General features: G+C 44.8%; 1 pseudogene; it reads left to right on the plus strand.

The window, feature by feature from the left end:
- Window positions 1-4938: 4938 nt before the first annotated feature.
- LOC124240729 (tigger transposable element-derived protein 1-like) lies at window positions 4939-8499 on the plus strand (annotated as a pseudogene).
- The last annotated feature ends 1965 nt before the right edge of the window (window positions 8500-10464 follow it).

Genomic DNA, 10464 nt, shown 5'->3' on the forward strand with positions numbered 1-10464 from the left:
ATATTAATAAAAACGAAACAAAATATGTATTTCTACACAAGCATATATGTATATAAACACAGGAAAAAGTCAAAACACACCAAACTCTTAACAGTGCTGCCTCTGAGGAGGAGACTAGAATAGTGAGGCAAGGAAAGGGGGAGTTTCTCTTTATGTCTGTGTTTTTACAATGAGAGTATGTTAATGATTTGAATATTTGCATGTTTATATATATGTGAAAATCAAGCCCGAAAGGAAGCGTGATGTAAATTAACCGAAGGCCCCTTCCCTGGATGTGAGGACTAGAGAATATCTTAAGTCCTGCTGTTGAGGAAACACCTTGCGCTAGAGGAGTACATGTGGGAGAAGAGGGGACACTGCATTTCATCAGACATTTATTGACTTTCACCCCGCTGCATCCTAGATGCTGGGCCAGGGAGCCGGGTGAGACTCGGGCCTCGCCCTGCGCTGCACACCTAGGAATCTGCAGATTGCTCCTGTCGGGGCAAGAGGTGAGAAGCCGGTCCGGGCTCGTTTGCCATGTTAGTGGCCTGTTCTGTTGCCTTGACAGATTCTCGTAGGATGAACAGAGGTAAATTCCATCTCTGAAAGGGAGGAAAGTGCCTGGTATGTGTAGCAATGGAGACCTTGAATTAAGTTCATTAGGAGCATGTCCACAAAAAGCCAACAATGGAGTCATTTTTACACCTACGATAAATTTGAGAAATGAGTGTCACTGTGGAAGGAGAAACCCATCGCTGCTTTGATTTGCTAAATGTTTGAGAAAGCAATTTTGAGTAATTATGTCCCACTGAGGTAGGGGAGGTAAGAGATCTGCTTTTTTTTAAAGCAGAGAAAGCCAAAAAAAGTTCTTGACCATGTCACAGTGGAACTGTGGGAGAGCTAAGGCCAGGACTCAAGACGGCTTGAGCTGAAGCTCTTGCTAATGTTGCTAGCCCAGAACATGCCCTGGGATGAGGAACCGTATCCCTGCATGGAGCCAAGGACCTGAGAGGAGAGCCAGTGTGTTTCCCTTGCTTCGTGCTCTCCTGGGCGTGGGCCAGCCTTGCAGTGAGCTCAGGCAAATGGACCTGTTCAATTGCAGCTTTTGGAGGTGGTGAGTCCTTATTACTCACCAAGCTTTATATCCTCTTAAAAAATAAAACTCTTAACCACCTTCAGACAGCATTGGCAAGTGAAACCTTACCACGTCAGTCAGCTCTGAGATCACATTCTGTTAACCACCTACGCAGAGATTCATCTGGAAGCCCACGAACCTTAGCCTGCAAGCTTAATACGTTAAAATGAAAACACCTCTGCGTGTGGAGGTCTCAAGTTGCGTGCTGTTGCAGATGAATACCAAGTAATCAACTAGGAAAGGACAGAAAAGAAAAATAGGATCGTTTGAAATGTTTTTTTTTTTTTTAAAAAGCGCTTTCCAATTGGGCCCAGTTGGTTGCTTTCCTTATGAGAAAACTGAGTATGTTGATCAAGGCTAGGACATCACATGTGCTAGAAAAGAACAAGGAAAGAAGCCAGGAAGTTACACCTGGGGTTTCGTCATATCTGGTACTTATTTTTGCCAGGTGTTTTTAGGCAGTTGCTATCGCCAGTAATCTGGGATGGAGGAACTTGTGTAGGGGAAGTGGCTGGACAGAGGCTGGTCAGCAGAAAAGGGTATCTGTACTTGGCCAGAGGATGGCGAGGATGATCTCTCACATCCTTCCCGGTTTTAAGATCCTATAATTCTAAACCATGGGCCTCACCAGGCTCGCCTGTCAGTCTTGCCCATCCCAAGACTGGAGAGGGGTTTGCTTTATTGTTCTCGTTTGGAGCTTCTGCACATGGCACCGGCCCAGCTACAACACCTGCTGAGTTGTACCCATTGACATCCCGCTGTGGACAGCATGGCAGGCACTAGACAGGCCGTGTGTTCTGGGAAAAGCCCATTCACTGCTTGGCTTCACAACATCACCTGCCCCCTGGTGGAGACCCACCTGCTTCTACACACTCTTGCATGCCCCCAGAAATACTTGTCTGTCATCCACTCCTTACTTGGCTCTGTCCTGCTCAAGGCTCTTTCAGTTGTAAGAAGGAGAAATCCACCCAAGTTGGCTCAAAGGCAGGAAGGACAGACCTCCCAGGGACTGGCCCTTCTTCCCTCTTTCTCTCAGGAGCCACATGGTCTTTGCCATCGACCTGCTTCTGTGCATCTGCTCCATCCTGTTCCCTGCAGGTTGGCTTCCCTGGCTCCACATGGTTCGTGTTCCCCTGTAACGTCAGCATGTGCTTTCCTTTGTCTGACAAGGTGCCAGCCTTTGGCCTCAATTTTACGTGGCTTTTCAGCTCAGCTTCCCACAGCTGACCAACTCTAATTGTGGGCGCCATCTTCAGATTTTCCAGGAGAATCTGATTGCTGCCCGTCTTGGGTCAGGTGTCCGGTAATCTGATCAGTGAGGGGAAGCATATATGGCCACAGAGGCCCCCTCCAGTGGTGGCTGTAGCTGCAGGGGGCAGGAGGGGTTCCCAAGGAAGGGTTTATGTCTAGCTGAGCACTCTAGAAAGTGACCACAGTACCCTCCGAGTCAGTTACCCAGGAACGCACACCTGGGAATATAAGAATCCTGAGGTCATTGTTCCATTGTGTTCCTCTCCACTGAGATTCCATGCCTAGAGTTCCAAACTGAAGAGACAGTAAGAGCTTCAGAGAAACGATTCACTAAATGGGGTCGGACTGGTGGCACAGTGACATTCCACTTCTCGGCGGCCCAGGGTTCGCCAGTTCAGATCCCAGGTGCAGACATGGCACCGCTTGGCAAAAAGCCATGCTGTGGTAGGTGTCCCACGTATAAAGTAGAGAAAGATGGGCACGGATGTTAGCTCAAGGCCAGTCTTCCTCAGCAAAAAGAGGAGGATTGGCAGTAGTTAGCTCAGGGCTAATCTTCACACACACAAAAAAAAAGATTCACTAAATGAATTTCAAGGTAATGGTGAAAATTATGAGGAAAAGGCCTAGTTCCAAAAGCCTGTAATTCCCATGTAAAGATAAAAGAACAGAGAATACTCAAACTATAGAAGAAAAGAATAACGTGCTTATATACAAATTCAGCTCTATAAAGGACTAATCTATTGGGTGCATAATAAGGGGAAAGAACCTAAGTTGCAGTGAGAGCAACAGTAATCACCATTTTACACATACTAGTAGCAATGCCTTAAAAATATTTGATTCCACATTCTGAAAAGGGTGAGGTGATACTTGTACTCACACATTGCTAGCGTGCACTGAAAAAGCGCTTTTAGCAGCTCAGAGAATTTAACAGCGATTTCTCTCCCCATCCTACGGACCCAGAAGCAGGCCCAGAAAGGTAAACGTTCACACCACACCGCCTGTTAGTGGCAGAGAGGGGGCCAGTGTCACTCACTCCCAGCGCTGTGGCCTCTCTCCAGCCCCAGGATTTTGAACCCACCTGGTCATCAGAATCATGGGGGGTGGGGTGGGGGAAGGGGTTGTAAGATGCAGACTGCTGGACTCTACCTGAGAGAACTGAAACATATCCTCGAGGAGGGATCCCTACCTCTGTATTTTTATAAAGCCCCACAGTTACTTCTCATGACCAGCCGTGTCTGGAAGCAACTGCAGTCATCAAAATTTTCAACCAGAAAACTAACAGAAAGGGTTGTGTTCTTCTGGCTATGAACAGCTTGTAGGAAAGTTGCAGGCTTTCCTGAAAAAGCACAGTGGTATCTACCTCACATCATACCCCACAGCCTACCCTGAGAACTTGAGAATGAATCCACACTGACAGTGGGCCTGGATGTCTTATGAGGCCTCCCTGCTCTCATCTGAAGCCCAAAGATGAGAATGCCTTCTACCGATGGGGACCAGGAGGGTTAGGTGAGAAGAGCTTGTGAAGTGGCTCAGTGCCTGCCACATAGTACATGTTCAATAAATGTTTCTTGTTGACTCTTGTTTCCAGAGTTACTGTCACTGAATAATAAAGGCAGCCTGCATTTCACAGCTTTCATTTCTAGCTGTTTTGCAGGAAATGGCCAAAAGCCACTAACAGGGATGAAAAGGTCAGGACCTGGGAAATCCAATATTGGATGATGGTACTTGTTTTTATCAAATAGACCAAATAGTGACTAGAGTTTGGGATAAAACAAAGGTAAATATTGACTGGCCCTGGAGCCCTTGTTAATTGGTTTAGAACCCTGTGGGTTCAGTGGCCCCAAGGCTAGGTCTTCCCTCACCCCACTCCAGGGCCGCCAGAGCAGGCAAGCCAGCTCTGTCCGCCTAACATAGCCTGCGCTGGATCCCCCACCTCCTGTCAGTTTTCCAATTAGGTCCCCTCTTGGGGTGAGTGTCGCAGTGTAAACAAGGAGAGCAGGAAGTACTTGTTGCCCCAGTATGCGTAAACTTACCCTTCAAAATACCAGTCCAGTCACTGGGGATTTTAAGTCCCTTGGTTCCTTCTCTTACATTGTCCCCTCCAGTTTCCTTGCCCTTTGAGGTCTCACCTCTACATCTGAGAAGATAAGAGCCCTAAGAATAGATGGAGAAAACTCCTCTTCATGGTCACTCCTGAAGGCAGGCTCTTTCAGTCATACCCGTAAATCCTACACACTTTGGGGTACACAGCAGTGAAAAATAGAAGGGTATACAAGCATACCTCACTTTATTGTGCTTCGCTTTATTATGCTTCACAGATATTGCATTCTTTACAAGTTGACAGTTTATAGAAACCCCATGTCAAGCAAGTCTGTTGGTGCTGTTTTTCCAACAGCATTTGCTCATTTCGTGTCTCTGTGTCACATTTTGGTAATTCTTGCAATATTTCAAAGTTTTTCATTATTATATTCCTTATGGTGATCTGTGATCAGTGATCTTTGATGTTACTATTGTCATTGTTTTGGGGTGCCACGAACCACGCCCGTATAAGACGGCAAACCTAATTGATAAGTGTTGTGGGTGTTCTGACTCCTCCACCACCCGCCCATCCTCCTGTCTCTCTCCTTCTCCTTGGGCCTCCCTATTCTCTTAGACACAACAATATAGAAATTAGACCAATTAATAACCTTGCAGTAGCCTCTAACTGTTTGAGTGAAAGGAAGAGTTGCACATCTCCCACTTTAAATCAAAAGCTAGAAATGATTAAGCTTAGTGAGGAAGGCGAGTCGAAAGTTGAGATAGTTGGAAAGCTAGGCCTCTTGTGCTAAACAGTTAGCCAAGTTATGAACACAAAGGGAAAGTTCTTGAAGGAAATTAAAAGTGCTACTCCAGTGAACACACGAGTGATAAGAAAGTGAAACACCTTATTGCCGATATGGGGAAAACTTTAGTGGTGTGGATAGAAGATCAAACAAGCCACAACATTCTCTTAAGCTAACGCCTAATCCAGAGCAAGACCCTAACTTTTCAATTCTGTGAAGGCTGAGAGAGGGGAGGAAGCTGCAGAAGAAAAGTTTGAAGCTTGCAGAGATTGGCTTGTGAGGTTTAAGGAAAGAAGCTGTCTCTATCACATAAAAGTGCAAAGTGAAGCAGTAAGTGCCGATGTAGAAGCTGCAGCAAATTATCCAGAAGATCTAGCTAAGATACTTAATGAAGGTAGCTACACTAAACAACACATTTTCAGTGAAGACGAAATAGCCTTATATTGGAAGAAGGTGCCATCTAGGACATTCATAGCTAGAGAAGAGAAGTCAATGCCTGGCTTCAAAGCTTCAAAGGACAGGCTCACTCTCTTGTTAGGGGCTAATGCAGCTGGTGACTTTAAGTTGAAGTCATTGCTCATTTACCATTCTGAAAATCCTAGGGCCCTTAAGAATTATGCTAAATCTACTCTGCCTGTGCTCTGTAAATGGAACAGCAAAGCCTGGATGACTGCACATCTGTTTACAATGTGGTTTACTGAATATTTTAAGCCCACTTTTGAGACCTACTGCTCAGAAAAAATTTTTTTTTTCAAAATATTACCACTCATTGACAATGCACTTGGTCACCCAAGAGCTCTGATGGAGATGTGCAGTGACTTGAACGTTGTTTTTGTAACTGCTACTGCAACATCCATGCTGCAGCCCACGGATCAAGGAGTAATTTTGACTTTCAAGTCTTGTTATTTAAGAAATCCATTTCGTAAGGCTATAGCTGCCGTAGATAGTGTTTCCTATGATGGATCTGGGCGAAGTAAATTGAAAAACTTCTGGAAAGGATTCACCATGTAGATGCCATTAAGAACATTTGGGATTCATGGGAAGAGGTCAAAATATCAACATTAACAGGAGTTTGGAAGAAGGTGGTTCCAACCCTCATGGATGACTTCGAGGGGTTCAAAACTTCAGTAGAAGGAGCAACTGCAGATGTGGTAGAAAGAGCAAGAGAACTAGAATTAGAAGTGGAGCCTGAAGATGTGACTGAATTGCTGCAATCTCGTGATAAAACTTTAACAGATGAGGAGTGTCTTCTTATGGATGAGCAAAGAAGTGGTTTCTTGAGATGGACTCTACTCCTGGTGAAGATGCTGTGAAGATTGTTGAAATGACAACAAAGGATTTAGCATATGACATAAACTTAGCTGATAAAGCAGTGGCAGGATTGAGAGTTTTGAAAGACGTTCTACTGTGGGCAAAGTGCTATCAAACAGCATTGCATGCTACAGAGAAATCATTCATGAAAGGAAAAGTCAATCGATATGGCAAACTTTATGGTTGTCTTCTTTTAAGAAATTGCCACAGTCACCCCAACCTTCGGCAACCACCACCCTGATCTGTCAGCAGCCATCAACAACGAGGCAAGACCTTCTGCCAACAAAAAGATTACAACTTGCTGAAGGCTCAGATAATGGGTAGCATTTTTTAGCAATAAAGTATTCTTAATTGAGGTATATACATTATTTTTTAGACATAATGCTATTGCACACTTAATAGTATAATGTAAATATAACTTTTCTGTGCACTGGGAAACCAAAAAATTCACCTGACTCACTCTATTGCAATATTCGCTTATTGTGGTGGTCTGGAACTGACGGTGCAAGATCTCCGAGGTATGCCCATATGCTGCTCAGAGTTCTCACTGGGTTTGTACCTTAATTAGCCTTGGAAACCCACAGGGAGATATAGACATCTCTGAATTGGTGAGACCCACACCTCGTTGGATAAAGGAAGTCTGGGCCCATTTTTGTTTTGGTGCAACAGTTGGTTTCTCATACCTTGAACCAACTTGCTGTGAAAACTTGTTCCAGCTCTTTTTTGTTGTTGTTAATAATGAATAAACCTTATTTTGAAAACAACTATTTGCTGCCTTCCATCCTCAGCTGAAATGAGTGCGCAGCTCTGTTATTTATCAAAGTAGAGGCTACACCTACACAGGATCTACTTTTGGGCTTGGAGAGGGTGGTAATGCCGCAGCTCATGAAGACTGATTTGCCAAGGGAATTTAAATTGGGTTGAATAGGAATTCTAGTGTGCGGGCTGAAAACACTCATACTGACCCGGGAGCTTGGGATGATGAAAAGTAGCATTATACAGTTGAGAGCAAGCAGTGGGGTCAGCCTGGGGGCTCTCTTTCTAAGCATCTTTTTCAAGGACCTGACAAAGGAAATTTAGAAGCTCTATCAGTCAGGCTCGCAGGAGCTTCATCTGGCTTTCCTGGCATCTGGCACCATTCCCTCACTTGGCTGCAGAGAGATTTGATAATGGGTGAAGAAACAGCTCATTCCTCTGGAGCAGGGAAGGAGAAAGGAAAGGAGGGAGGGAGGGCTGTGCTGGGTGGAGAGGTGGCGATTACCTTAAGGCTTTTGACTACTTGTAGAAAGAGAAATGTGGGGTCTCACAGAATTACTGTTTAGTTCAGGCCCCACTGTCCAATATTTGAAAGAAATCAGAAGGACCTAAGGAAATCAGACTTGGGAAATATTCAAATTAATGATTATTGGAACATAACTCCTAATTGCACTACTTCAGTTTATCATGTATAAACAATATGAACCACACCCATTCTTGGAAAAAATTTGAGATCACTTCCTGTAGAGATGAAGGGAGTTGAGTGGAAAGAACATGGGCTCTGGGGCAGGAACTGGCTCAAATTTCAGCTGTTTGGGGACAGCCTGTATTTCTCTGCATTTTCATTTCTTCTTATAAAGGGTACGACCAAAGGGCCCACTGTACATTGTTTATTGTAAGAGGGAAACACTCCTTTCTAATCTGTAAAATAATATGTAAATGTTAATTATTTTATTAGTGTGGGCCCTTTGAGTTACAAATGACAGAAACTCAAACTGGCTTAGGCAAAAAATAGAATGCATCTGCCCGTGGGCCTTAATCTAAGGAATAAAAATGCACTGGCTTAAAGCTGTAGTTTACAGGCCCTTTTCTTGAACACTCATTCTACAACATTATAATTTATTAAAGGCTTATCGATAAGGAACTAAGCTCATGCTATCCAGAACACTACATTCTGAGACTACTTCAATGCAAGTACTCAGCTTACAAAACCTACAGGACTGGTGGTTAGCATCCGCTACGTTGTCTTTCTCAGTCTGTGCTTTTAGAGCCTTGTCCTCCTCCTCAGTGGTGTCACTGTGCTAGCAGACATGCTCAGGGGGACTCCTGAGAATTCTTCTTGGTGATGTTTTAAATTTCCCTCTTTGAGAAATGGTGCTAGAGTAAGAGGTGTAGGGAGATGTGAGAACTATGAAGTAGTGGCACTGCTAAAAGTCGTAGGCCCTTGGGAAGAATCTGTGTGATTGGAACTGCTCTTGAAGCTCAGACCACCTGAGGAGGGGGGAGACGCCGTGCTGCCATGCATGAAGGCCACACGTGTGTTGCTCCTCCTACCAAGTTGGACAGGAATTAGTGTTTGACCCTTTCTCTAGCACAGTGCTTGTCACACATTTAATAAGTACTTGTTATGGGGCCAGGCCTATGGCCAGGTGGTTTAGTTATTGGGCTCTGCAGCCCACAGTTTCGCCAGTTCGGATCCTGGGCATGGACATGGTGCCGTTCCTCAGGACACGCTGAGGTGGCGTCCCACGTAGCACAGCCAGAAGAACCTACAACTAGAATATACAACTATGTACTGGGGGGCTTTGGGGAGAAGAAGACGAAAACAGATTGGCAACAGATGTTAGCTCAGGTGCCAATCTTCAAATAAATAAATAAATACTTGTTAAATGAATAAACTATTAAATAACAAAGTTCAGAACTAAGATGGAAATGGACAAGAAGATTAGAACAAAGATGTTCTGAAGAAAGAAATAGCCAGAGTTAGTAACATATGGGGGATAAAGAAGAAAGATCCAAAATGAAATAATGATAATGTTTTTTCCTTTCTTTACTATGGACTGATATAGAAAAGCTTTGACAATTCTCACTTGGATGTGACAAGTCTGAACTGTGGTCAGTGCACTAAAGTCAAAGATGTGCAACTAGAGACTGGAGGTCTGGAGTTAGCGGTCAGAGACATGGAAGTGACACTTCTTGGAGCTGAGAAAAATGAGCCAGAGGAGTGAAATTGGAAAAGTTTAGCAGTAAACTGAAGCCATCAGATAGGTGGTGGTGGATGATGATGATGATGATATTTTTATTTAGAGAGGCAGGAAGCCTGGGCATGGTGGAAATAGAGTAGAAACATTCCCCCACTCCCCCTTTTGAAATGGTCCCCTGCTTCATGCCAATGTGCCATTACTCTGCACAGGAGTGAGAGGCACACTCAGACCCACTTCAGCCCCAGAGCGCTCCATATGTGTTCCTGGGAAGAGCAAACCTCAGTCTCCCTTAATTCAGCTTGAGGAACTGGGGCCTGCTGTGTTTCCTGGATGAGGGAATGTTGGGGGTCTTGGGCAGGCTAAAATTTAAAAATCCAATTTAGCTATTGTCCCCTGTGCCCAGCAGCTTTTGTAGAAGGTCAAGTCTTTCCTCTTTTGGAGCAAACTGAAGCCCTCCAAAGAGAGAGGAGTCCTTCCCAGCTGCCTGCCCATCAGCCCCTGAACTGAAGGAGTCCAGCCAGGAGCCAGTGGGCAGCCTGGGGCAGACAGTCACGCTAGGCATCAGTGAGCAGCCTCTGGCTATGATCCAGGCCCTGGACAAAGCCTCTTCCTCTAGCTTCTGCTCCCTTCCTGGCCCATGTCTGTATCTGGCTCCTCAGAGCTTTCTCCGTCAGTGTCTGCCTCCAGCTTCTACTTCTCCCCTGCCCCAGTGTCCCTCCCTGCAGCTCTCCCCCTCCCCCAGCTCCCAGCTCCTCCTGTAGCATCACCTTAGTCCCTGTGCTCAACTGCATGGAGAAACTTCCCACCCAGAACCTTCCCTGATTGGAACTTACTGGGATATAATGTGTTTAATTTTTAAATTGATTTCCCACCCTGCCAATCAAGAATGCATGTCCCTTGTAGAAAATTGGGAAAGTATAGAAAAGTGTAAGAAATACAGGAAAAAGATCATCCATGGGATAAACAGATAGTTATTAAGTCTTTTCATAGAGGCTAACGTTTA

This window comes from Equus quagga, chromosome 6 (assembly GCF_021613505.1).
Source record: "Equus quagga isolate Etosha38 chromosome 6, UCLA_HA_Equagga_1.0, whole genome shotgun sequence".
NCBI lineage: Eukaryota > Metazoa > Chordata > Mammalia > Perissodactyla > Equidae > Equus > Equus quagga.